Below are 27,386 nucleotides of genomic sequence, written 5' to 3' on the forward strand. Positions count from 1 at the left end.
ATTAATGCTCGCTTGATTTTAAATCCCACCAATTAGGCAGTAGGATTTTTATCGGATGGATACAAGATCAAATAATGCTAAATTCCCATCTTTCTTTAGAATAATTTCAAATTACAAGCGCGTTTTAACAATAAATTTATAAATAGATAAAACTGCTGCATTTTTTTTTGACAGGGCTATTTCATTCTTTCGTAATCGCAACACTTAGTTAACAACTGTAATTTATAAATGTAACAAATTATTGAATCGGCTCTTGTTTGGAAAGAATAGACACATGGGATTTGACTTTTATTCTGATTGGCAGAACAGAAATTTTGTTGAAATTCTTGTGCATGGACTGACACCGTTCTTTGATTTACAATCTCGTAAAGGAGCCGAAGAAAAGTTAGACCATAGCTTTTAAATGTCTAGTTTCTAGTTATATTATCTTGTTGTTCATTTTAAAGCTACAGTTAGTATCTTCTTGCGATTTAGTCATAGGTTATTCTAAAGCGTATCCACATTTGTTAAAAGAATTTATTTCGGCTTAAGTTTAAAATCTAAATCCACTTTTTACCAACTAGAATCTCCCTTTCCAAGGTGCATATTTTTCTTTCGCTATTCTCAATTGTTCTGAAGCTTTATGCAGATGTAATATTCTTTTATTTATAGTCTTAAAGTTAAATTCCGCTGTTAAGTTGTAGTCCGCTGTAAATTCTGTTTTCATCTTTATTAACCCAGAACTAACGAACTAATTTGCGATATCTCATTCTAGTCTTACTAGGTCCTGTGTATTATTCAAATGTAAATACGAACTAGATTTTAAGGGGTAATTGTGTTTGCTTTTTCAGAAAGTAACTTGTAAGTAGAAATTAAAATGAAAACATGTAGTGAATACGAGTGAATTAAAATTATATTTTAAACAGCGAAGTAGTCAAAATAGGATCCAGGTAATTTTTTAAAAATGTAATTTCTTAGACGAAAGATTTCGTTTAATTTTAAAATGTCCCAACATGAAACTACTCTGGACTTGCAAAAAATGCTTTGGACAAAGTTTGTGTTGTACTTTATCTGTGTGCCAAGATATAATGTTTACTATATATATTTGCATAAGATGGGATAGGTATTTAAAAGGTAACTTGAAAAAAAATGTGTGCTTAAAATTAAATCAAAACAGCTTGAAACAATCTTGAGCAAATTAGGTCTTGAAATGGAGAGGGGCATGAAATATTAGTGCAGTTCCGTCCGTCTGAAATCGGCATTGAATTTTAGTAGGATAAATACTTAAAATCACGATCATTTAATTCCTATTTTAATTAGTTCAAAAATTGTTCCTTTAAAATTGCTCGGACGTGTAATGTCGAAGAAATGCTCAATTAGGTTTCCTTACTCCTTTGGAAATTCACTTCTGAGAACTTTCTCGCATGGTTTAAAAGAATCATCTGAAAGCCTTCAGAATGCATTCGAATCAATATTTCTGATATCGTAAAATGCGAAAGAAATATTCGTAATCTTTAGATATTCTGTGCAAGCGGCTTCTAAGCGGCGAGATTGCTACAATTATGAGGTCATTATTTGGCATTGTCTGGTGCAATAAGATCTTTGATGTTTTTCATACCATGTACTTGAGAAAAGGAAGAATAGATAAGAATGACATTTTTGGGCACTTGAATCTTCAGTTTATATTGCAAGACTTGCTCTAGGTTTTTAATGTTGATTCATTTGGAGTCGTTACCATATGCATTAATTATCTATTGGAAAAAGGACATATTCCAATGCCTTTTCAAACACTGCTGTTTGAATTCCAAACTCAAAAGCTGTCGAAAGCGGATACCTGTATATCCAAGAAACCATTTCAGGATGGAATCGAAATGATATTGGTAAGTTTTCGTGAATTATAATTATCACACTGAAATAATTAAATACAATTTTGTAATTGCTACATAATTAGAATTTTACGGAGGTATTCTTTTTATTTTATTTGTTATGTATAGGTTGGAAAACATAAAACCTGCATTTTTTCTCTTCTGGTGAATAGACATGCCATCCACCAGAAAGAAGCAAGACTGCTTTCTACATTCCACATTACTTATGAATTGTCAACTTCAAAGGAATATTTTCTCGAATCCAGTAAAGTGACTTGTAATAGAAATTCAAGGCCAGGTAAATTCCTGTATTATAAAACACCTTAAAGCGATTTGAAAATGCCATGTAATTTATTTATTCTTCCAGAAGAGATTTTCCAACTTCTGTAAAGAAATTCAAACATCAGGATAGGGACACATCTTTTAAAATAGTTACAGCACTTTCAATTCCCTCAACACGGATCAATTCAAGCACGTGTCATTCTGAGATCACTTTCTTGGTATATAGGGACAGAATTAATCCGAGATCTGAGTTGGTCAGCGTGTGACATCCACGAGGAAGATGTTCTTCAATAGGACACGTTCGGCTAGGAACATAAGGAGCTGAGCACATAGCACAAGAAATGTTTCAGGTAAACTGGGTTTTTTTCTCTGTACTGTCAAGAACTGTATTAAGAATAGCTTATTTAGATGAACTGTTTCACAGGAATTTTTATAATACCGGGAATAATTTTACTATCTGCAGATAAATTTTTCAAAGCTCGGAATAGTTCATTTTACTAGTTACATTACACAAATAAAGCAATAAAATTCATTTTTATTTGAATTTGTATATATATGTCTAAAGATCAAAAATTAAATTGGTTACGACATTGCATTCTTAATGCCTGCATTTGTCTTGGTTATTTTAATCTTCATGTTAATCATTCTAATTTTCTAAATTATTGGGTGGTTTTTAAAAATGGTATATAAGCATTAATCGTACCTTTTTTTTTAGAACTGTTGCATACCTATCATCGAGTTATTTCATGACTATTGATTTTCATACTTCTATACGCTTGGATTTTCTAGACATACTTTGTTTCGAGTTGTATTAAAATATTTGTATCAATTTAATAAATGATTATGAAGATTTTGCCAAAATCAGCTTTTGTTCAATCAAACGCAAACTGGTTTAATTTATATATTTAATATTTTTTTCAGATATCTGCTAATATGAATCAACCGAAATGGGCGACGTTTAGCATTTTGAAATTATGTTTTACATTTATGGATGGAGAACCAGAAGATATAGCTAACAATCTGTAAAATCCTCAATGCATATCGCCAAAAAATGTGACTACGAATACGGATCTTCAGAACTAAACTAATAAATAATACATAATCCATTTCCCCTGAGTGGATTCTTTATGTGTGGTAACCAATAATTTTTTTAGCTGTCTATACATTTCTGATAATTTAGATGCTATTTTAAGAGATTAGATATTTGTATTTTATTTCAGTTCCCGACATAAATTCTGTGAATAACAATTTTGATTGCCAGAAAACGATGTCTTCGGTATCAACCTGAGAAATCGTTATGTTGCAATATTTGCTATCATTTTTAAATGAATATAGGGTATAATCATTTGATTTCATAACAATATAATTCAAAATTCAAAATAATGAAATTTTGAAAATCTTTAAATTGATATTCATTGGTTGCGTATGAATTTTTGTAGAATAACGACATGCCATCAACCATCAGAAGACCGGCTACATTCTCAACTCCTTGATGAGTTGACAATTTATACAGGAAATGGAAAATAAAGATGACATCGAAATAGAAATACAAATACAGTAAGTTCGTGAATTTTAATAACCATTGCCAAAACATGCTATTCTTAAATGCTTAATTGTGATCCTTAAATATTTTCTTGAAGCCTATAATGCAGATTCAAGCCATAATTACCTGGCAACATTTATCGAGACAGATGCAACATTTCCAGCGGTTTCTCAATACAAGAATAAAGGAAATCGAAACACGTATCATTGGATCAACTTATCCATGTGAGGGTAGAATTGATCGTTCGCCTGAGAATGCTACAATCGTCTACACGTCGTTGCATTCCAACCAAGTACCTCTTCAGATGGTGAAACTGATGGGATAAAGATTGTTCCCAGGTAATTTTATTACGCCTGTTTTACCTTCCGGAAAACTTTTCTGGGCGAATAAAATATACTATTCATAAATAAAACTTTCGTATTTGCATTTCTTTTCTAATTGTAACAACTAGCAAATTTATTTTCTGCAAGTTTCTAAGCGTCTCGGTAGCAATCAAATGCAATTCTGTGTAACAAAAATAGAATACTTCTCGATTATTTTCATTAAACGAAATGATTTCCTTTTGGAAAGTCCTGTAAATGTTGAAATCTTACTATAATAAATCTTATCGCTCCTCAGTCCGCCTTTCTGGTGGTTACATATAATTTAGACACAATACATTCTTATTAGATTAGAACATTTGTAATAGTACTACTAGCTTTCACATAAATCTTTATAGCAATTCTAACAAATTGGAAAATATTTCGTAGGTTTCTAAACCTTAAAGATTCCTTGTATTCGCATAAGTATAATGCATCGCATTAGTTTTCGGAGTGGGAAGCGTTACGTTGAACCATTTGAAAATAGGAATTTATTCATGTATGTATTCGCAACCTATGACTTGCATAGACTAAATACACGCAGAACTCCCGAAATTTGCAAGCACTGTTTCTTTAAGGAAATGGAAAGGTTATTTAGATTTTTTCAAATGAATTTCAATACTTTTGCTAATAGGCAACTGAAGAGGGAAATATTTAAAGCTCGCAACAGTTCAGTTTGTATTCAATTCCGTACAAAATGTAATGAAGAAAATTCTATTTTAGAATAATCTATATAAATTAAAAAAGCAAAATGAATCATAAATGATTTTGCATTTCATAGCATTCTTTACAGATGGAATTGCATTTAATTTGCCTTAATTGAAATACTTATCGTTTCAGATGCCTGTTAACATGTTTGAACTGAAATGATTGCAATAAAGCAAACATTCTGACCCTTCTTCAAACGCATTTTGGAATTCGATGCTTCTACAAGTGAATTGCGAGAGAAGACTGAGGTGATCCTATTGATACTTTGTAAATCATGCGATTAATTTCAAGCTCAATTTGTCATTAAATGTTAGTATAAAACCCCCAATATATGAAGAATCTGCTAGAAATATTTCTGCGATCTTCGTTAATTTTGAATATCCAGGCATGTTTAAAATGTTTGCTTCTGCATTAAGGTTAAGCGAAATTTGTATATTTACTTTTTGCAGAATACTATTGACAAATGGTGAACTACTTTGTTTGAAACTCTACGAAAGCTTGAAGTTAGAGCTATAACTTCCGTATGTTTTATATCGCCCTTATTTGTTCAAAACAATAATTGATATATCAAACAATATTTAATCTTAAAATCTTTGCTCATGTTTTATTCAGAAAGAAACTGAATACAATTACGACACATATTGTAATGGCTATTCAGTTCTTTCAAAGCATATTTTGTACTCTTTTGTAAACAAGCTTTGGAAAGGATTTTGCGATGGTAGCAAAATTCCTAGTGATATATTTTGTGGTTCACTATTTTGCTAGCAATCCCTTTTTCTTAAAGGATGGAAGCATGATACATTTGTTCGCTGTATAATGAATAAAATCTTTGTTTAAAATTCTACTTGTGACCATGCCTATTAGAAGCTCAGCATGTTAATTAGCCTATTATGAGCTCTGTATTCATAATAATTATTATTATTACAACTATAACTTGGAGTTAAGAACTGGAATTATTCCAATTATTTTTCCCATTGTATTTATGACGTCTTCCGACATTAAATGCAATTTATCATTTGTATTATGGCATTTGTGAATTGTTAATATTAAATGACGGACTTCCACTGTATAATTTTGAAAATTGAGCTTTTCTATTTTTGAAATCTTGTGAAACTCCGCTATATTGGTAGAATATCTTGCTGTTTAATCTCAAATTTTATAAAATTGCTGCTCTTCTTACTATAGTATCGAGTCGATTCATCTGTCTTCATTTTGCGAGTATGAATTGAATACCAAAGAATACTACACGATTAAAAATATAATATGGATAAATGTAGTACCTATATCGAACTTTGTATATTTTATAAGAATCTTGATATTCTCATTTGTAATAGTTTTATGATTTAGGAATTTGTTTATTTTATGTAATCGAAAATTTCTATCTTGAATAAGAGCGTTATTCCAAAAGCTCTAAAATGAAATTCTGTTTGATATGCAATATAAATTGTATAATTCAGTTAATATAATGCATGAATAGTCTTCCTTAACGGAAGAAACGTGTTTGTATTATATATAGAAGACGAGGTAGAAAGATGCGTTGTCAACATTCATGTTTTCCAGAAGATAATTCGAAATAAGATTGATCGAAATTTCAAATATTCTAAATTAAATTGTATTAAGGAGCATGCAATAATGCTGCGTTTTGATAAAATATTTTAATATTTATTGTATAAAAATATTAGCAATCGTATTTCAAATATTAACTTCTTAATTTGAGAATATTTCATAATTGTTAATGTAATTATTTTAAAGTGTTTCAATTTCTTTATCTTAAAATTCTTAACGTTCATTTTTTGCTTTGAAAATAACTATGCTCATTAATTTAAATTTAAGAAATATTTTTAAAGGTTTTCTAAACATTATTTCATTGCATCCATTTTCAAATGCTTAGATGTAGTAAATTTAATAATATAAATAGCAAGTTCAAAATTTTGATCTTAAATTTATCTACATTTCAGCTCTTTATTTATGTAAATGTTTATATCCGTGGATAAAGGATATTTTTGTTGGTTCGGCCGGCCAACCAATCAAAATATCCCTCTACTCTTAGAAAGCATTTGATCATCGTGTCTGATCAACAGGATGATCAGTATGCCTTAAGAGTAAGTATGAAGTACTCGCATGACTAGTATTTTTTATTCATTTTAGATTTTAAAAATAAAATATCGCTCTAATTGTTCGGTGAATGGATGTGATGAATTGTAAATGTAGGGTATTTTGCTTATAAATTTTTCATTTTACGGTAGTAAGAGGGAAAATTGTTTCAATATAGTACTTTTTAAGGCATCTTAATTTAATATTTTTCTTATTCACATTCCATTGTCTTCTTAAGTCAATATATTCCATTTTGAAAATTGTATAAACAAGTATGTAATTTTTTTACATTATAAATCTCGTGAATAAATTAATGTATGAAAATGAAATTTTTTCATTCATGTGAACTTTTTTCTTTCGAATGTATATATTAGTAATACCCATTGAAATACATAGGTTTCGCCTTCAGTGAATGCTTCGCAGGAATTCTTAACTTGTGTGAAACTGAGATTTTACTTAATAAATGTTATGAGTTCTTATTTCAACATTCTTAAGTCACTTTTATTGCATTCATCTTGTAAACAAAACCTTTTTGTGGCAAATAAAGCTTATTTCAAATTCATGGTGTATTTATTCAAGTATTCGTAATTACTATATTTGCAATATTTCAAGAAATTTTTAAACTTATTTGTACACAGAGTTTCCCCTCATTAACTTAAATTCAATTATCCTCAAATGAATTAAAAGTAAATACATAGGAATTTCTTCGAAAGTTGTCTTGCTCTTGAAATTAACCAATTCGTCTAACATCTTGTTCTTTGTACTCCCTTTTAACCAAAGTTTAGAATATCGTATTAGAATTTAAAAGGAATTTTAAATATTTTACGAGTTAAATAAAAAAACCTGAATCGGAAGTAAATAATATAAGTTTTTCATTTTCCTTTTAATCTTGGTATTAAATTCACTTCTCAACAGACCAAAATTCATTTAAATAATACCTCATTAAATTTTAATGACGTTTAACATTTATTTCCTTTGATAAGTCGGGTACTGTAATTAAAAAAAAAATTAGATTCTTGAGTTTGCATTTGGAGCCGAGATTTATCAAATATATTGGTCCTTATTTGAGCATAATCTCATTAGTCTCGTCTGTGTAGAGAACAGTAGGATACTTGTCAATATTCTGATCTTATTCGTATATTAATGCTTCTTTCTAAAAATTGAATGCGTATAAAACATATTTTAATATCGAGTTCGATAATCTTCCATTACACCAAACAGCATCATGGACATTCATAATCAAAATATTTTTTAAAGAATTGCGAATTTCTTCTCCATTTTAATTTGTTTAGATCTTCCGTTATTAAAATTGCATTCAAATACCGTTAAATATTCCATATGTTCACGTAGTTGCGCACATTACAATTTGGAAATCTTTGTAATAGATTAAACAGTATCCATTCTTTCTATATTAACTTGATAAATCAATTCTAGTGAAGATGTTTATCCTATGCTTTTCCATTTATATAATTGAAATGTTACGCGATTATCTTGGGAAATATTTGAGAAATCTTTTTTAGATGCTACTACTTGGATTCTTTGTCGGAAGTGTGGCGAAAGAGAATTGCTTGTTCTTTTATTTCTATGTGCAATGTTACTGGAATTTTCAGCTAATTTTCTTGTCTGGTTATTATAAATTCACCTTAAGTGATTAATGTAAATTACTCTGGGGAGCAATATAAAGTAACATGAATTGTGAATTTGCCCTCCGGATAATCGAAAGCAATGCAAATGCAAAGAATATTACTCCGATTCTAAATGATTCTAAAGTAAAAATGATTGATTACTTTTAGATGCGATTTCTACTTTCATACATCCAACTTTTCTCGATTTTCATTTCATCTTTAAATCTTTTCTTGGAAACGCTCAAAATACCCGCTCGAGCAAATTATGGTAGTCTACCTAAATGCCTGAATGTTGCTCGAAATTTCACCTTTCCTACGTTCATTGGATTGATTGAATACACTAAACTGAATTTCTTATGAGTATTCACCTTGGAGTTTAGGGGCTTTGATGACAAACAATTCATTTTAATACCCTTCAAAATATCTTCGTCTTCTCTGAATAAAATCTAAATACCCGATGACTATTGAAGAGTTCCCTTTACAACGTGGCTTGTCATTTCAATATTTTAGAGGATAAAGTTTTCTTTGAAAATATTACTTGCATATTTTTGAAAGAACTGGGGGTCTTCAATATTCTGAGGTCCCCAAATTCCATTCCTGTACTAGAAATCAGAAAGTTGATAAATTGTCAGAAATGATACGAATATATAACATCTGAATGATTTCAGAAAAATCAAAAATTGAATATTATCAAATCGTATATAATATGCTTAGTTAAATCCATGTACGTTAAGTTCGGATGTCATTTTCACATTCTTTAGTAATTAAACAACATTCTTCGCCATTAAATCATCTCATCGTCTGAAGCCAATGGAATTATTTATTATAGGGTTAAAATGAAAACTCACTAATTTTAATTGGATTCCTTAGGTGTGCCCTAATATGCATGCCATACATACTCTTTACTTATGTCTGTCTAGTAGGTACAGTTTCATCTCCTTCAGAATTCAATACATTAACAAACTTTCTAATTTCGGATCTTCCGATACCTACATTGCCAATAAATTCTGAGGGAGAAAAATTAATCATCTTCCGAATTTATGTGTTTAATCTTGCCAAAAGATATTCTCATCTCATCGGCTTCGTTGGGCAGTATGTTTAGTTTCAAGATAATTCACTCTCTTCTGTGCGATATCGATTTCTAAATAAAGATATGATAAACGTTCCTCTTTGATTAGTAAAGAGATCGTACATAATCTGGAGGATATTACTATAATAAAGTATGGATTTATAATGGTGATATTCATCATATGAAACAATGTACTTTATAATTAGCATATTTAATAAAGTACCATCGTGTTTGAGAAATTCAGAAGCAGCTTCAGAACAAAAATTCTGATTTAACATGGCATAAAATATTTATAAGCAAATTAAACAATTTAATCAGGATCGATACTCTATTAGAAAAAGTAAAAAATAATTGGAAGAGTTAGATATGTGTTGTAGCATAATTTATTGATAAATTAAGCAAAAAATAAACAAATTTAAGATTAGTTTTTGAAGTTGAAATTACGATAATATATTGATGAATGTAAATCTAATTAAGTTTGAATAATCGAGTTTGCATTGCCATTCAGCAAAAGAGAATGTGTTGATGATAATTTAATTCATGTATTAAATATAAATGAGTTTTGTAAATATAGAAAGGAACACTGAGTTTAATTTTGAAATCTAATGCATTCAATCCTCTTTAGTAGACAAGTAATTATCAAATTCGACAGAGAATATGAAATATCAAAGGATGATATTCGTCTGAGGCTAAATTGTGTTTTCAGAACTTAATGAATTACTAATTTTATTTTTTATACCTTTGAGAAAATTCCTACCTAACTTGAAAACCATCGTTGTGATTTCATTAATGAGATCCATCGAGTACACGCGGTATCATAATTTCTTAGAAGCAAGCAATAAACTTTAAAGCACTATTATGTTGGAAATGGAATGATGAAACTGCCGTTTTCAGGACATAATCTTTCCATCTTAGATTTTTCAGCGTTGGGTATTGCGAATAAATGTGCAGTCATTTGATGGTTTCAATACACTTATTGCATTATTGTAGAGAAAGATAAGTCCGAACCCCATACTATCAAATCCTTCAACTATCTCCTAGCAAACAAAAACTTTTAGATAGACTCCTATAGGAAGACTACATATTGCAATGGTTCTCATGACAAGATTTTGAAAAAAATTCTGCAGTTCTTCAGCGATCAAGGCCAAACCAATGCTTCATTTAAAAGTGTGTATATATATATATATATATATATATATATATATATATATATATATATATATATATATATATATATCACTTTTTCCATGTTATCTTGTGAACAAGATAAATAGAGTCGCTTTGTTTGGATTTTAACCAACTTGGAATATGTTGTAAGAAATGTAAAAACCTTGGATGAGTTCGTAGATGGGCCATCTAGCTTAAAGAAGTTAAATGAAGGAAGGTACAAATTTTTATTTCTCTAAACTTATAACTAGATAATAAAAAATTAGCCAAATTAGCCCTTTATTATGACGAATAAACTTTGCATTTAATTTTTTCGATAACTGCAATATCTAAGAAGTTAGGCTCTAAAAAATAATTTTCAAATCAATTTTGATGATTCAATTTTGACTTTTTCTAACATTTATGTCACTATTTTTGAAAAAAAAATGAAATGAAATATCCATTTCATTTCTTTAGTTTGAAATTGCTTAAATGCGCATTGAGTGAAGATTAAAAATTGAATAAAACTAATTAAATAAAAAAATAATAATTTAATGACAACCTTATGTAAAAACGATCAGTTAAGAAATTTCCAGAAGCTCCTTGTTTTTTAGCTCGTTATGTATATATATATATATATATATATATATATATATATATATATATATATATATATATATATATATATATATATATATACAGGGTGGTCAAAAAAAAACTTCCCCTATATATGAAACCCTAGCGGCCTATCCGCTCAACCAATCGAACCAAAACTTCAGACATGGTTGTTGAAGGTATGCGCTCGAGATTGTGATGATTCTAAACAACACAGGGTTAACGGTTACGGTTACAGTGAGAGAATTTTGAAATTTTCGAATGGCAACACCCACTTTTTCCTTGCGCAAATTGATCAGCGTATTGAAAAACCACAAATGGCGTTGGACCGATTAGCGTGTGACTAAAATTGCCGCCGTTAAGCATTTGCAAAGAAAAGCATTATATAGGACTAATGACAACACAGAGAGGAAAGAGAAAAAAAGTTTTATTGGAATTGAAAGTTATAATTGCAGGTTTTCAACATTTTCACCTTCGCAGGCGACAACGCATTGCATTCGGGAGATTGTGGACAACAATGCCAAACGTAACATGAAAGGAGGAATCTACATAACTTCACATGTTATGGCATCTTGCAATTCTGACACATCTCGTGGACCAGGCGTGTACACCTTAGATTTCAGATAACCCCAGAACCAGAAATCCATAGGAGTGAGACGAGAGATCGCGGTGGCCACGAAACTGCAAAGTTACTAGAGATGACTCTATCACCAGTGTTAATGCAGCACTGGTCGAACACATTGGACGACGAGTGGAGGAGCCCGATCTTGCCTCCATACAATGTCCCTAATGACATTTCGTTGCTGCAATTCAGGAATAACATAATTCTGCAACTGTGTCAGAATTGCAAGATGCGATAACACGTGAAGTTATGCAGATTCCTCCTTTCATGTTACGTTCGGCATTGTCGCCCACAATCTCTCGAATGCAATGCATTGTCGCCTGCAAAGATGAACACTTTGAAAACCTGTAATTATAACTTTCAATTCCAATAAAAACTTTTTTTCTCTTTCCTCTCTGTGTTGTCATTAGTTCTTTATAATGCTTTTCTTTGCAATTGCTTTACGGCGGCAATTTTAGTCACACGCTAATCGTTCCAACGCCATTTGTGGTTTTTCAATACGCTGATCAATTTGCGCAAGGAAAAAGTGGATGTTGCCATTCGAAAATTTCAAAATTCTCTCACTGTAACCGTAACCGTGAGTTCTGCATTGTTTAGAATCATCACAATCTCGAGCGCATGCCTTCAAACAACCATGTCTGAAATTTTGGTTCGATTGGTTGTGTGGATAGGCCGCTAGGGTTTCATATATAGGGGAAGTTTTTTTGTGACCACCCTGTATATATATATATATATATATATATATATATATATATATATATATATATATATATATATATATATATATATATATATATATATATATATATATATATATATATACAGTGGCTCAGAAAATTGAGAGTACACCTTATTTTTGCTTGATAAATCCGACTTTCAATATAAATAACACATTACCGGGAAGTGCAAACTTGTTTTTACTTTTACACATAGCAAATGGTTTATTTTAGAGTAAAAATAAAGAAAAATCAACGAAATTCTTCTAAATTGAAAAGTTTCTGGAGCATTTTAAATAAACATACGCAGAATTTTGCCTCAAAAAATTAAGAATACACCAATGAAATTTTTGCAATATCTCGAATAGAAAGAACGTGTCATTAATAAGTTGCATGTCTTTTAGCTCTTATAATTGCCTTTTAATGTCATAGTACCTATTCGACCAATTTTGGATGGTATCTGAAGATATTTTACTCCATTCTTCTGGCAACACTTGTTTTAATTGGGTTTTGTTTCTAATTGTGTGTTTTTGAACCACTGCTTCGAGTGTGGACCACAGATATTCAAAGGCATTGATGTCGGGGTACTGTGGCGTGTAACTGCTGTTTGCAATGAAAAAGACACCATATTTTGATGTTACGTGCATTCTGTTTGGGGCCGTTATCCTGCTGGAAAATGGAATTTCCATCTGAACCCAAATTTTTAGCACTTTCCTTTAGATTGTTGCGACCATATGGTTAATCCAACTTGTTTCAGAAACTTTTCAAATCATAGGCAGAAGTGTAAGTGCTGAAACTGTGCGAAATGCCATTAGACAAGCTGGATATAAAATTCGCATTTTTAGAGAGAAACCGTTCATCACCTTGCAAATTCGGAAATAGCATTTGAAGTTTGCAAAAACTCATCAATTGAAGACCAATAACCTTTGGAAGAAAGCTATATTTAGTAATGAAAGAAAACTCAACATTTTTGGCAGTGACAGACATTGTTCTGTATGGAGAAAGCCTAATACTGCTTTGGACCCAAAAAAATTTACATACTATAGTTAAACATGATGGTGACTCAGTCATGATTTGAGGTTGCATGGCTTCATCCGGGGTAGGAAATTTAATTTTTATAGATGGCATTATAAACGATAGGGTTTACTTGGATATACTTCGCAGCAATCTAAAGGAAAGTGCTAAACATTTGGGTTTAGATGGGAATTTCATTTTCCAGTAGGACAACGACCCGCATGTAATGTCAAAATATGGTGTCTTTTTCATTCAAAACAGCAGTTACACACACCACCACAGTACCCCGACATCAATGCCTTTGAATATCTGTGGTCCACACTCGAAGCAGTGGTCCAAAAACACAAAATTAGAAACAAAACCCATTTAAAACAAGTGGTGCAAAAAGAATGGTGTAAAATATCTTCAGATACCACCCAAAATTGGTCTATTACTATTGGTCAAATCGAGGCCATTATAAAAACCAAAAGACATGCAACTAAATACTGACACGTTCTTTCTTTGCAAGATATTACAAGAATTTCATTGGTGTATTCTCAATATTTTGAGGCAAAATTCTGCGTATGTTTATTTAAAATGCTTCTGAAATTTTTCAGTTTAGAAGTTTTTCGTCGATTTTTCTTTATTTTTACTCTAAATTAAACCCTTTATTATGTGTAAAAATAAAAACATGTTTGCACTTCCCCTTAATGTGTTATTTATATTGAAAGTCATATTTATCAAGTAAAAATAAGGTGTACTCTCAATTTTTTGAGCCAGTGTATATATATATATATATATATATATATATATATATATATATATTAAACGAGCCTTTAAATGAGGATATTTTATTAATTTAATTGTGATTTCGTTTGATGTCTGTTGCATTATTAAGAGTACACTATGTTAAAAAGTATTTTATTAATAAAAGGTAATCGTTATGGATTTAATCCAAATATGAGCACTTCTATCAAATTATACAGATATCAAAATTATACAGATAAAATCTTAATTCTGAAAATAAAGAAAACAGACGATTTTTCTCCTCCAATGTAATTGAAACATCAACTGATAAATTCTAAATTTGTACAATACAGCTTTATTGTCAACATTTAATTGAAGAAGAATAATTGAAAACGATAATTTATTTCTACAAATGTGTTTAAAATGTTGACGAAAAATTGCAAACGATAATCAGTTTTTTCAAATATGTTTAAAATGCAAACGATAAATTTTTAATTCTTACCGCTTGATACGATCGTTTGCCATTTGCTTATAGAATTCAATTTTCGATACTATTTTCTAAACAAATCCGAAAACAAAATAATTTTTCACCTATTAATCAACGGAAAACCTCGAAAAGATATCGGAAGATGATATGATATTGTTGAAAAAACGCTGCAAAGCTGTCATTCAAGGTAATTTTTATTTCATTTTCTTGTACTTGACTTTTTAATTATGAACATTAATTTTAAAAAATGGATTTAATTTTTACATTATTTTATAAAATTTTTTAAAAGCTGCAATTTTTTTTTTCTGTTTTTCAGTAGTTTTATTATTTTCAATTAAATGAAAAAGTGCGTTATTTTCATTTAAATTACTTCTGATATTTGATATTCATAAGTAATTCAATAATCAGATTCAAGCTGTGATTGACATTAAAATTGTGTTATATTAATGACATAAATCTTTTTTTTTTTTACATTATGTACCTGGATATTTTTCATGGATTAAAATTTTTTTGACATCATAGTGAAAATAAAAAACTGACCTGGTAATTTATTCTCTATTTAAATATTGCCTTTTGGGATTTAATTTTCTTATCCCTTTAATAAATCATGCAGATAATGAAAATGGATTGCACACACATACAAAGACATTTTGCAAAGAAACACTTCTTTAAAAATTGGTGAAAGTTCAAAGAAAATTATTAACATTAAAAAATAGGTTTTCAAGTTCCAAAACGGCATACCCTTCCATATTGGCCTTTCTTTTCATTTGATAGAGGAACAAAACGCGATAGTTACTCTAATTATTATTATGAAAGGCAGATGAAGTTACTTCCTAGTACTTCTTTTGGATCTTCTGAATGCCCTGTGTATAGTTAATTATTACTTTAAGAAAAGAAAATACTAATTAAAAAATAAAATGTGTGGCTAAGTAAAAATGAAGTGGTATTAATAGATTTCATTCGAAATTAGATAGAATCTAATCTCAGATAGAAATGGTAAATCTAAATAAGATTCACTTTTTTTATTTTGAATACTTAAGAAAGTTTGTCGAATTTTGATACATATAAAATTTTTGTTTTAGAACTTTGTAACAAAATGTATTGTGCTTTTTCTTAATAGACGTCTATTAAGAAATTGCAAATACCCAAAACATTTGCAATTTCAAATATTTTTGAACAATTTAGAAATTAGACGACACTACATGATTTTTTGTGCCATGCAATTAATTATTTAATAATTGTCGTCAATGTATATGAAGTTTTCACACACTGACGTTAAACTTACACTTCTGCTATCTCATCTATTATATATGACACATGACATTTGGGAAAATAATTTGTCTAAAGCTTTGGGCACGATAATTAAATAAGAAGTATTCCGGCGTCTTAATCCTGGCAGATTTTGCTCTCATAGCATGATGAATTAAGAATCTCAAAGGGCGTGTTTCAATGAATATGGAAGTAAATGTTTGCCAAGAATTACTGATAAGAAAGATTTTTGGAATTTCTATCTGTGGGAGTTCTTGGAAAACCAACAGATCATATCAGATATTGGTTAAAATAACTTAATTACTATTATTTACACTTTCTTATATATCCTAGTAGCATACATATATTTTGCAATATTGTATGATATTAAACAATATTCGCAATATTGTAAAATATTGGTGAATATTAAGTGTTATAATATAATATCACACAATATTGGAAATTATTTTGAAACAAGATGTATTACCTAGGATGTGCTTTTGACCAGATTGACACCGTATTTTAACTTTTAGTGGATAGCCGTGATGAGAATCTTAGGCCGTTCCGGCGCTCTCAGCATACGAGGCTTGGTGGCAAGATCTGCAGTGTGTGACATTAGTTTTTGCAGAACTTCAGTTCGATTCCCGAAACTTTGCAAATAGTTTTATATACTTTATTTTTTAAATTTATTTTAGCTATTTTTCTCCAATACTCCTACTGTTACTATGAATTATTCCAAATCATGTCTCAAAAAAAAAATTTAATCTCAAAATATTTCTATATTTAATCGAAATTTTACCAGTAGAGTTCACGCAGATGCGCAGATATCATTAATATTCTTAGCATTGTGCTTTTTGACCAGATTGACACCGTATTTAAAACTTTTAGTGGATAGCTGTGATGAGAATCTTAGGCCGTTCCGGATCTCTCAGAGTACGAGGCTTGGTGGCAAGATCGGCAGGGTGTGACACACCTTTTTGCAGGACTTCAGTTCGATTCCCGAAACTTTGCAAATAGTTTTATATACTTTATTTTTTAATTTTATTTTAGCGATTTTTCTCCATTATTAATACAGTTACTATGATTTATTTGAAATCATATGTCACAAAAATAAAATTTAATCTCATAATATTTCTATATTTAATCGAAATTTTACCAGTCAATTTCACGCAGATGCGCAGATATCATTAATATTCTTAGCATTGTGCTTTTTGACTAAGATTGACACCATATTTAAACCTTTTAGTGGATAGCCGTCATGAGAATCTTAGGCCGTTCCGGCGCTGTGAGGGTACGAGGCTTGGTGGCAAAATCGGCAGGGTGTAAAAGTCCATTTTGAAGGACTTCAGTTCGATTCCCGAAACTTTGCAAATAGTGTTATATACATTCTTTTTTAATTTTATTTTAGCTATTTTTCTCCATTATTCCTACAGTTACTATGAATTATTCCAAATCATATGTTTCAAAAATAAAATTTAATCTCAAAATATTTCTATAATTAATCGAAATTTTACGAGTCAAGTTCACGCACATGCGCAGATATCATTAACAATTCTTAGCATTGTGCTTTCTAACCAGATTGAAACCGTATTTAAAACTTTTAGTGGATAGCCGTCATGAGAATCTTAGGCCGTTCCGGCGCTGTGAGGGTACGAGGCTTGGTGGCAAGATCTGCAGTGTGTTACATTAGTTTTTGCAGGACTTCAGTTCGATTCATGAAACTTTGCAAATAGTTTTATACACTTTATTTTTTAAATTTATTTTAGCTATTTTTCTCCATTATTCCTAGAGTTACTATGAATTATTCCAAATCATATGTCTCAAAAATAAAATTTAATCTCATAATATTTCTATATTTAATCGAAATTTTACGAGTCAAGTTCACACACATGCGCAGATATCATTAATATTCTTAGCATTGTGCTTTTTGACCAGATTGACACCGTATTTAAAACTTTTAGTGGATAGCCGTGATGAGAATCTTAAGCCGTTCCGGCGTACTTAGGGTACGAGGCTTGGTGGCAAGATCGGCAGGGTGTGACACACCTTTTTGCAGGACTTCAGTTCGATTCCCGAAACTTTGCAAATAGTTTTATATACTTTATTTTTTAATTTTATTTTAGCTATTTTTCTCCATTATTCCTACAGTTACTATGATTTATTTGAAATCATATGTCACAAAAATAAAATTTAATCTCAAAATATTTCTATATTTAATCGAAATTTTACGAGTCAAGTTAACCCACATGCGCAGATATCATTAATATTCTTAGCATTGTGCTTTTTGACCAGATTGACACCGTATTTTAACTTTTAGTGGATAACCGTCATGAGAATCTTAGGCCGTTCCGGCTCTCTCAGCATACGAGGCTTGGTGGCAAGATCTGCAGTGTGTGACATTAGTTTTTGCAGGACTTCAGTTCGATTCCCAAAACTTTGCAAATAGTTTTATATACTTTATTTTTTAAATTTATTTTAGCTATTTTTCTCCAATATTCCTACAGTTACTATGAATTATTTCAAATCATATGTCTCAAAAATAAAATTTAATCTCATAATATTTCTATATTTAATCGAAATTTTACCAGTCAATTTCACGCAGATGCGCAGATATCATTAATATTCTTAGCATTGTGCTTTTTGACTAAGATTGACACCATATTTAAACCTTTTAGTGGACAGCCGTCATGAGAATCTTAGGCCGTTCCGACGCTGTGAGGGTTCAAGGCTTGGTGGCAAGATCTGCAGTGTGTGACATTAGTTTTTGCAGGACTTCAGTTCGATTCCCGATACTTTGCAAATAGTTTTATATACTTTATTTTTTAAATTTACTTTAGCTATTTTTCTCCATTATTCCTAGAGTTACTATGAATTATTTCAAATCATATGTCTCAAAAATAAAATTTAATCTGAAAATATTTCTATAATTAATCGAAATTTTACGAGTCAAGTTCACGCACATGCACAGATATCAACAATATTCTTAGCATTGTGCTTTTTGACCAGATTGACACCGTATTTAAACCTTTTAGTGGATAGCCGTGATGAGAATCTTAAGCCGTTCCGGCGCTCTCAGGGTACGAGGCTTGGTGGCAAGATCGGCAGGGTGTGACACCTTTTTGCAGGACTTCAGTTCGATTCCCGAAACTTTGCAAATAGTTTTATATACTTTATATTTTAATTTTATTTTAGCTATTTTTCTCCAATATTCCTACAGTTACTATGAATTATTCCAAATCATATGTCTCAAAAATAAAATTTAATCTCAAAATATTTCTATATTTAATCGAAATTTTACCAGTCAAGTTCACGCAGATGCCCAGATATCATTAATATTCTTAGCATTGTGCTTTCTACCTAGATTGACACCGTATTTAAAACTTTTAGTGGATAGCCGTCATGAGAATCTTAGGCCGTTCCAGCGCTCTCAGGTTACGAGGCTTGGTGGCAAGATCGGCAGGGTGTGACACACCTTTTTGCAGGACTTCAGTTCGATTCCCGAAACTTTGCAAATAGTTTTATATACTTTATATTTTAATTTTATTTTAGCTATTTTTCTCCAATATTCCTACAGTTACTATGAATTATTCCAAATCATATGTCTCAAAAATAAAATTTAATCTCAAAATATTTCTATATTTAATCGAAATTTTACCAGTCAAGTTCACGCAGATGCCCAGATATCATTAATATTCTTAGCATTGTGCTTTCTACCTAGATTGACACCGTATTTAAAACTTTTAGTGGATAGCCGTCATGAGAATCTTAGACCGTTCCGGGGCTCTCAGCATACGAGGCTGGGTGGCAAGATCGGCAGGGTGTGACACACCTTTTTGCAGGACTTCAGTTTGATTCCCGAAACTTTGCGAATAGTTTTATATACTTTATATTTTAATTTTATTTTAGCTATTTTTCTCCAATATTCCTACAGTTACTATGAATTATTCCAAATCATATGTCTCAAAAATAAAATTTAATCTCAAAATATTTCTATATTTAATCGAAATTTTACCAGTCAAGTTCACGCAGATGCCCAGATATCATTAATATTCTTAGCATTGTGCTTTTTGACCAAGATTGACACCGTATTTAAACCTTTTAGTGGATAGCCGTCATGTGAATCTTAGGCCGTTCCGGCGCTGTGAGGGTACGAGGCTTGGTGGCAAGATCTGCAGTGTGTTACATTAGTTTTTGCAGGACTTCAGTTCGATTCCCGAAACTTTGCAAATAGTTTTATACACTTTATTTTATAAATTTATTTTAGCTATTTTTCTCCATTATTCCTAGAGTTACTATTAATTATTCCAAATCATATGTCTCAAAAATAAAATTTAATCTCAAAATATTTCTATATTTAATCGAAATTTTACCAGTAGAGTTCACGCAGATGCGCAGATATCATTAATATTCTTAGCATTGTGCTTTTTGACCAGATTGACACCGTATTTAAAACTTTTAGTGGTTAGCCGTCATGAGAATCTTAGGCCGTTTCAGCGCTCTCAGGTTTCGAGGCTTGGTGGCAAGATCGGCAGGGTGTGACACTCATTTTTGTAGGACTTCAGTTCGATTCCCGAAACTTTGCAAATAGTTTTATATACTTTATTTTTTAATTTTATTTTAGTATTTTTCTCCATTATTCCTACAGTTACTATGAATTATTCCAAATCATATGTCACAAAAATAAAATTTAATCTGAAAATATTTCTATATTTAATCGAAATTTTACGAGTCAAGTTCAACCACATGCACAGATATCAACAATATTCTTAGCATTGTGCTTTTTGACCAGATTAACACCGTATTTAAAACTTTTAGTGGATAGCCGTGATGAGAATCTTAAGCCGTTCCGGCGCTCTCAGGGTACGAGGCTTGGTGGCAAGATCGACAGGGTGTGACACACCTTTTTGCAGGACTTCAGTTCGATTCCCGAAACTTTGCAAATAGTTTTATATACTTTTTATTTTAATTTTATTTTAGCTATTTTTCTCCAATATTCCTACAGTTACTATGAATTATTCCAAATCATATGTCTCAAAAATAAAATTTAATCTCAAAATATTTCTATATTTAATCGAAATTTTACCAGTCAAGTTCACGCAGATGCCCAGATATCATTAATATTCTTAGCATTGTGCTTTTTGACCAAGATTGACACCGTATTTAAACCTTTTAGTGGATAGCCGTCATGTGAATCTTAGGCCGTTCCGGCGCTGTGAGGGTACGAGGCTTGGTGGCAAGATCTGCAGTGTGTTACATTAGTTTTTGCAGGACTTCAGTTCGATTCCCGAAACTTTGCAAATAGTTTTATACACTTTATTTTATAAATTTATTTTAGCTATTTTTCTCCATTATTCCTAGAGTTACTATTAATTATTCCAAATCATATGTCTCAAAAATAAAATTTAATCTCAAAATATTTCTATATTTAATCGAAATTTTACCAGTAGAGTTCACGCAGATGCGCAGATATCATTAATATTCTTAGCATTGTGCTTTTTGACCAGATTGACACCGTATTTAAAACTTTTAGTGGTTAGCCGTCATGAGAATCTTAGGCCGTTTCAGCGCTCTCAGGTTTCGAGGCTTGGTGGCAAGATCGGCAGGGTGTGACACTCATTTTTGTAGGACTTCAGTTCGATTCCCGAAACTTTGCAAATAGTTTTATATACTTTATTTTTTAATTTTATTTTAGCTATTTTTCTCCATTATTCCTACAGTTACTATGAATTATTCCAAATCATATGTCACAAAAATAAAATTTAATCTGAAAATATTTCTATATTTAATCGAAATTTTACGAGTCAAGTTCAACCACATGCACAGATATCAACAATATTCTTAGCATTGTGCTTTTTGACCAGATTAACACCGTATTTAAAACTTTTAGTGGATAGCCGTGATGAGAATCTTAAGCCGTTCCGGCGCTCTCAGGGTACGAGGCTTGGTGGCAAGATCGACAGGGTGTGACACACCTTTTTGCAGGACTTCAGTTCGATTCCCGAAACTTTGCAAATAGTTTTATATACTTTTTATTTTAATTTTATTTTAGCTATTTTTCTCCAATATTCCTACAGTTACTATGAATTATTCCAAATCATATGTCTCAAAAATAAAATTTAATCTCAAAATATTTCTATATTTAATCGAAATTTTACCAGTCAAGTTCACGCAGATGCCCAGATATCATTAATATTCTTAGCATTGTGCTTTCTACCTAGATTGACACCGTATTTAAAACTTTTAGTGGATAGCCGTCATGAGAATCTTAGGCCGTTCCAGCGCTTTCAGGTTACGAGACTTGGTGGCAAGATCGGCAGGGTGTGACACTCATTTTTGTAGGACTTCAGTTCGATTCCCGAAACTTTGCAAATAGTTTTATACACTTTATTTTTTAAATTTATTTTAGATATTTTTCTCCATTATTCCCAGAGTTACTATGAATTATTCCAAATCATATGTCACAAAAATAAAATTTAATCTCAAAATATTTCTATATTTAATCGAAATTTTACGAGTCAAGTTCACCCACATGCGCAGATATCATTAATATTCTTAGCATTGTGCTTTTTGACCAGATTGACACCGTATTTTAATTTTTAGTGGATAGCCGTGATGAGAATCTTAGACCGTTCCGGGGCTCTCAGCATACGAGGCTGGGTGGCAAGATCGGCAGGGTGTGACACACCTTTTTGCAGGACTTCAGTTTGATTCCCGAAACTTAGCGAATAGTTTTATATACTTTATATTTTAATTTTATTTTAGCTATTTTTCTCCAATATTCCTACAGTTACTATGAATTATTCCAAATCATATGTCTCAAAAATAAAATTTAATCTCAAAATATTTCTATATTTAATCGAAATTTTACCAGTCAAGTTCACGCAGATGCGCAGATATCATTAATATTCTTAGCATTGTGCTTTTTGACCAAGATTGACACCGTATTTAAACCTTTTAGTGGATAGCCGTGATGAGAATCTTAAGCCGTTCCGGCGCTCTCAGGGTACGAGGCTTGGTGGCAAGATCGGCAGGGTGTGACACACCTTTTTGCAGGACTTCAGTTCGATTCCCGAAACTTTGCAAATAGTTTTATATACTTTATATTTTAATTTTATTTTAGCTATTTTTCTCCAATATTCCTACAGTTACTATGAATTATTCCAAATCATATGTCTCAAAAATAAAATTTAATCTCAAAATATTTCTATATTTAATCGAAATTTTACCAGTCAAGTTCACGCAGATGCCCAGATATCATTAATATTCTTAGCATTGTGCTTTTTGACCAAGATTGACACCGTATTTAAACCTTTTAGTGGATAGCCGTCATGAGAATCTTAGGCCGTTCCGGCGCTGTGAGGGTACGAGGCTTGGTGGCAAGATCTGCAGTGTGTTACATTCGTTTTTGCAGGACTTCAGTTCGATTCCCGAAACTTTGCAAATAGTTTTATACACTTTATTTTATAAATTTATTTTAGCTATTTTTCTCCATTATTCCTAGAGTTACTATTAATTATTCCAAATCATATGTCTCAAAAATAAAATTTAATCTCAAAATATTTCTATATTTAATCGAAATTTTACCAGTAGAGTTCACGCAGATGCGCAGATATCATTAATATTCTTAGCATTGTGCTTTTTGACCAGATTGACACCGTATTTAAAACTTTTAGTGGTTAGCCGTCATGAGAATCTTAGGCCGTTTCAGCGCTCTCAGGTTACGAGGCTTGGTGGCAAGATCGGCAGGGTGTGACACTCATTTTTGTAGGACTTCAGTTCGATTCCCGAAACTTTGCAAATAGTTTTATATACTTTATTTTTTAATTTTATTTTAGCTATTTTTCTCCATTATTCCTACAGTTACTATGAATTATTCCAAATCATATGTCACAAAAATAAAATTTAATCTGAAAATATTTCTATATTTAATCGAAATTTTACGAGTCAAGTTCAACCACATGCACAGATATCAACAATATTCTTAGCATTGTGCTTTTTGACCAGATTGACACCGTATTTAAAACTTTTAGTGGATAGCCGTGATTAGAATCTTAAGCCGTTCCGGCGCTCTCAGGTTACGAGGCTTGGTGGCAAGATCGGCAGGGTGTGACACTGATTTTTGTAGGACTTCAGTTCGATTCCCGGAACTTTGCAAATAGTTTTATATACTTTATTTTTTAAATTTTTTTAGCTATTTTTCTCCATTATTCCTAGAATTACTATGAATTATTCCAAATCATATGTCACAAAAATAAAATTTAATCTCAAAATATTTCTATATTTAATCGAAATTTTACCAGTCAAGTTCACGCAGATGCCCAGATATCATTAATATTCTTAGCATTGTGCTTTCTACCTAGATTGACACCGTATTTAAAACTTTTAGTGGATAGCCGTCATGAGAATCTTAGGCCGTTCCAGCGCTCTCAGGTTACGAGGCTTGGTGGCAAGATCGGCAGGGTGTGACACTCATTTTTGTAGGACTTCAGTTCGATTCCCGAAACTTTGCAAATAGTTTTATACACTTTATTTTTTAAATTTATTTTAGATATTTTTCTCCATTATTCCCAGAGTTACTATGAATTATTCCAAATCATATGTCACAAAAATAAAATTTAATCTCAAAATATTTCTATATTTAATCGAAATTTTACGAGTCAAGTTCACCCACATGCGCAGATATCATTAATATTCTTAGCATTGTGCTTTTTGACCTGATTGACACCGTATTTTAATTTTTAGTGGATAGCCGTGATGAGAATCTTAGACCCTTCGCGTCCTCTCAGCATACGAGGCTGGGTGGCAAGATCGGCAGGGTGTGACACACCTTTTTGCAGGACTTCAGTTTGATTCCCGAAACTTTGCGAATAGTTTTATATACTTTATATTTTAATTTTATTTTAGCTATTTTTCTCCAATATTCCTACAGTTACTATGAATTATTCCAAATCATATGTCTCAAAAATAAAATTTAATCTCAAAATATTTCTATATTTAATCGAAATTTTACCAGTCAAGTTCACGCAGATGCCCAGATATCATTAATATTCTTAGCATTGTGCTTTCTACCTAGATTGACACCGTATTTAAAACTTTTAGTGGATAGCCGTCATGAGAATCTTAGGTCGTTCCAGCGCTCTCAGGTTACGAGGCTTGGTGGCAAGATCGGGAGGGTGTGACACTCATTTTTGTAGGACTTCAGTTCGATTCCCGAAACTTTGCAAATAGTTTTATACACTTTATTTTTTAAATTTATTTTAGATATTTTTCTCCATTATTCCCAGAGTTACTATGAATTATTCCAAATCATATGTCACAAAAATAAAATTTAATCTCAAAATATTTCTATATTTAATCGAAATTTTACGAGTCAAGTTCACCCACATGCGCAGATATCATTAATATTCTTAGCATTGTGGTTTTTGAACAGATTGACACTGTATTTTAATTTTTAGTGGATATCCGTGATGAGAATCTTAGACCGTTCCGGGGCTCTCAGCATACGAGGCTGGGTGGCAAGATCGGCAGGGTGTGACACACCTTTTTGCAGGACTTCAGTTTGATTCCCGAAACTTTGCGAATAGTTTTATATACTTTATATTTTAATTTTATTTTAGCTATTTTTCTCCAATATTCCTACAGTTACTATGAATTATTCCAAATCATATGTCTCAAAAATAAAATTTAATCTCAAAATATTTCTATATTTAATCGAAATTTTACCAGTCAAGTTCACGCAGATGCCCAGATATCATTAATATTCTTAGCATTGTGCTTTTTGACCAAGATTGACACCGTATTTAAACCTTTTAGTGTATAGCCGTCATGAGAATCTTAGGCCGTTCCGGCGCTGTGAGGGTACGAGGCTTGGTGGCAAGATCTGCAGTGTGTTACATTAGTTTTTGCAGGACTTCAGTTCGATTCCCGAAACTTTGCAAATAGTTTTATACACTTTATTTTATAAATTTATTTTAGCTATTTTTCTCCATTATTCCTAGAGTTACTATTAATTATTCCAAATCATATGTCTCAAAAATAAAATTTAATCTCAAAATATTTCTATATTTAATCGAAATTTTACCAGTAGAGTTCACGCAGATGCGCAGATATCATTAATATTCTTAGCATTGTGCTTTTTGACCAGATTGACACCGTATTTAAAACTTTTAGTGGTTAGCCGTCATGAGAATCTTAGGCCGTTTCAGCGCTCTCAGGTTACGAGGCTTGGTGGCAAGATCGGCAGGGTGTGACACTCATTTTTGTAGGACTTCAGTTCGATTCCCGAAACTTTGCAAATAGTTTTATATACTTTATTTTTTAATTTTATTTTAGCTATTTTTCTCCATTATTCCTACAGTTACTATGAATTATTCCAAATCATATGTCACAAAAATAAAATTTAATCTGAAAATATTTCAATATTTAATCGAAATTTTACGAGTCAAGTTCAACCACATGCACAGATATCAACAATATTCTTAGCATTGTGCTTTTTGACCAGATTGACACCGTATTTAAAACTTTTAGTGGATAGCCGTGATTAGAATCTTAAGCCGTTCCGGCGCTCTCAGGTTACGAGGCTTGGTGGCAAGATCGGCAGGGTGTGACACTGATTTTTGTAGGACTTCAGTTCGATTCCCGGAACTTTGCAAATAGTTTTATATACTTTATTTTTTAATTTTTTTTAGCTATTTTTCTCCATTATTCCTAGAATTACTATGAATTATTCCAAATCATATGTCACAAAAATAAAATTTAATCTCAAAATATTTCTATATTTAATCGAAATTTTACGAGTCAAGTTCACGCACATGCGCAGATATCATTAATATTCTTAGCATTGTGCTTTCTACCTAGATTGACACCGTATTTAAAACTTTTAGTGGATAGCCGTCATGAGAATCTTAAGCCGTTCCGGCGCTCTCAGGTTACGAGGCTTGGTGGCAAGATCGGCAGGGTGTGACACTGATTTTTGTAGGACTTCAGTTCGATTCCCGGAACTTTGCAAATTGTTTTATATACTTTATTTTTTAATTTTTTTTAGCTATTTTTCTCCATTATTCCTAGAATTACTATGAATTATTCCAAATCATATGTCACAAAAATAAAATTTAATCTCAAAATATTTCTATATTTAATCGAAATTTTACGAGTCAAGTTCACGCACATGCGCAGATATCATTAATATTCTTAGCATTGTGCTTTCTACCTAGATTGACACCGTATTTAAAACTTTTAGTGGATAGCCGTCATGAGAATCTTAGGCCGTTCCAGCGCTCTCAGGTTAC

General features: G+C 31.3%; 1 long non-coding RNA gene across 2 annotated transcripts; it reads left to right on the top strand.

Annotated features, from left to right (window-relative positions):
- Positions 1-276: 276 nt before the first annotated feature.
- On the top strand, positions 277-6,274 carry LOC129957235 (uncharacterized). 2 transcript variants are annotated; one of them, XR_008782744.1, is made up of 6 exons: positions 277-1,859; positions 1,974-2,476; positions 3,048-3,260; positions 3,566-3,683; positions 3,767-4,007; positions 4,869-6,274. It is a non-coding gene; the product is annotated as an uncharacterized LOC129957235 (long non-coding RNA). The 2 variants fall into 2 exon arrangements; XR_008782745.1 differs by having other exon boundaries at positions 2,018-2,476.
- Positions 6,275-27,386: the final 21,112 nt, after the last annotated feature.

Source organism: Argiope bruennichi, chromosome 11 (genome assembly GCF_947563725.1).
Source record: "Argiope bruennichi chromosome 11, qqArgBrue1.1, whole genome shotgun sequence".
In the NCBI taxonomy this organism is placed as follows: Eukaryota; Metazoa; Arthropoda; class Arachnida; order Araneae; family Araneidae; genus Argiope; species Argiope bruennichi.